We start from the raw sequence: 3,006 nt of genomic DNA on the forward strand, positions 1-3,006 counted from the left end.
GAGGGGAGGGGAGGGGAGGGGAGGGGAGGGGAGGGGAGGGGAGGGGAGGGGAGGGGAGGGGAGGGGAGAGGAGGGGAGAGAACCATGATGCCAAGAGTATGATTGGCCTAAACTGCTGGATTATATAGGAATCAGAAGCTGGGGGAGGGGAAGCCCAGCCCCTGGGCTGGAGAGGTTTAGAGTAAGGGCCAAGTGAACAGGGTAAGCCCTGGGAGGAACCATGTGAGGTACTGAGTGAGCTTTGTCCCAGGTCTCTTCGTGCCCTTAACTGCATCTGTCCCAGGTGTGCGGCAATCAACACGAGAACATTGCTGTCACCTTTTATGGGACTTCAGTCCAGGATCCACCTATCACCAACACATCCCAGGGCAATCTAGGAATAAATATCTCTGCTATAAAAACTCAAGGACTAAGGTAAGAGATTCATTCTCTCTCTCTTTCTCTCTCTCTCTCTCTCTCTCTCTCTCTGTGTGTGTGTGTGTGTGTGTGTGTGTGTGTGTGTGTGTGTGTTTTGCTCAGCTCTTTCCTTTCCCACCCCTCCCTCCCTGAGTCCCACTCTGCACACTACCCATACCCATCACTTCCCACCTACAAGCATGTCAGCACTCACCAATGCTAGTCTCCTGGCTGTTATTAACAGACACCGTCTTCCTTATTGGGACCACTCTTGCATTCCTAATCTAAAATAAGCAAAGTGGGTCTTGCCATCCTTATCTTACTGATGTAGAACAGGGATCAGAGAGCTCCAGCAGTTTGGGGGATGTGAAATAGCTTGTCAGTGGACAGATTCAGGGTCAAGAGTCATGCCTCAACAACAGGTCTCCTTCCCTTCTTTTCATGGCAGGCTGCTTCTTGCTGTTTAGTTTGACAGGGTTTAGACGAGGTCTCCATTTTCTCACTTCCTGGATGTCTTAGCTACTGTGGCCTTAATTGGCCAGAGTTCATGACTCTTCAAGCATGTGCCTGGGTGACTGGCTCTCCTTAGCTATCCAGTGTCTTATCTTTGGCACTCTTCCCCTTGAGAATACCATGTAGTCAGTATCTCTCAGATCTCATGTAGGCCCAAGCTAACACCCTGGTTAATCCTCCAAAAGCCAGGACCCCTTGTCTTACATCACTAGTCAAAGGAGCTACTCTGGTCCTGATTAGTTTTATGTGAACTTGATGCAAGCTAGAGTCATCTGAAAGGTGGGAACTCCAACTGAGAAAATGCCCCCATTGGTGCAGAAGGGTACAGCCACGATGGGTAGTGCTATCCCTGGGATGGCAGTCCTAGGTTCCATAAGAAAGCAGACTGAGCAAGACATGGGATCAAAACAGAAAGCAGCATCCCTGCATGGCCTTTGCATGGCTCCTGCCCACAGGCTCGTGCCTGTTCCTCCAGGTTCCAGTTTAAGTTCGTATCCTGATTTCCTTTAATAATGAACAGTGATGTGGAAGTATAAGCCAAATAAACCCTTTCCTCCTCAAATTTGCTTCGTGGTCATAGTGTTTTGTCACAGCAACAGAAACCCTGATGAAGACACCTGGGCATCATTTCCTCTCCCTTGACGGCGGAAGTGGCATGCTATCCCATGGGGGGGAAGTGCCCCGTGTACATTAGACTCATCTTTCTCTGGATGTCTCCCAGATGTGGCTTTTCCACTGCACCCTGATTCCCTTGACATAGGGACCCTGTGCCAATCTGGACCTCCTGACCTTGGGTCTTCCTCTATCTGTGGTTGGAGCCTGCCAGGACCCCAGTCACTACCATCACTGGAGTCCATCCCACCTTTTATCCACACAGGCTGCTTCTCTGAAAGGGCCTTCCTGGAACTGTTGGATAACTATTTGCCTCCTTATCTGTCAAGGGGCAGTTCAGCTGTTACCCCCTCTGCAAAGCCTTTCCCTGTGTACATCCATCTCTTCTTCCACCAGAGAGATGCAACACCTCTCCTCTATACCGCTCTTTCTGGTCCTAATTTACAAATAAGCTGTGGGTGAGGGTTGGGACAGAGAAGTAGATCAATATGAGCAACATGCTTGCCATGCATGCATGAGGACCCAAGTTCAAATCCCCAGAATCCTTGCAAAAAGCCAGTAGGGGCTGCATACATCTACAATCCAAGCGCTGGAGAAATGGAGGCAGGCAGATAGCTGGCATTCACTGGCCAGCCAATCCAGCCAATCAGGAAGCTCTAAATTCAATGAGAGACCTTTTCCCAAAAATAAGGTAGAGAATCAACTGAGGAAAACATTCAATGTTGACCTCTGGTCTCAACATACACACGTATGCTCTCTCTCTCTCTCTCATATACCTGCATGAATACATATATACATAAAAAATGCACATGCCACGTTTAGCTGGATCTGAAACTTTTTTAAAACATGGATGTCACTCTCCTGCAAAGCTTTTCACAGGACTTAGTCTCCTGTTGCAAGCTCTGTGTGCCTCACTGGATCCGTTAGCACATGAACAGTTAAGCAACTGGCTATGTGCATATGGAAAGATAAGACCTTTGCACCACCACTGAGTTTAAATGGCTAGATAAGGCACCGAGAGTAGCATACTGTTGTGCTCTGAATGTGAACTGTCACCCAGTACGCTTACAGATTTGAACACTTGGCTCCCAGCTGATTGTTGCCATTTTTGGAAGGTTGTAAACTCCTCAGAAAGCGAATCTTCCTTGTGTAAGGTGGGCCCAGGAGGATGGGGCCTTGAGATTTTATTTCTGTTCCCATTTCCTGCCTTCTCTCTGATTCCTGACTGCTGATGCAAGGTGACCAGAGGCCTCACACTCTGGCCACCACATCTTCCCAGCTATCATGGATTGAATCCCCTTGAACTGTAAGTCAGTTAAAGCTCACTACCCTTAACTTGCTTCTAGTGACTCCACTGATCACAGCAACAAGAATAGTACTAATGCAATATAAAGAAACATTATTCAGTCTTACAAAAAGAATGTCAGTGTCCAGGATGGACAGAGAGGAAATAAGCCAGGCACAGAAGAATAAACTGTGAGACGC

At 48.1% G+C, this 3,006-nt stretch overlaps 1 annotated feature.

Annotated features, from left to right (window-relative positions):
• Nucleotides 290–1,138: an enhancer, noted in NCBI's record as "VISTA enhancer mm251". NCBI's record gives its function as "enhancer in: heart[4/4]" and the evidence as "EXISTENCE:transgenic organism evidence [ECO:0001131][PMID:17130149]".

Source organism: Mus musculus, chromosome 9 (genome assembly GCF_000001635.26).
Source record: "Mus musculus strain C57BL/6J chromosome 9, GRCm38.p6 C57BL/6J".
Lineage (NCBI taxonomy): Eukaryota > Metazoa > Chordata > Mammalia > Rodentia > Muridae > Mus > Mus musculus.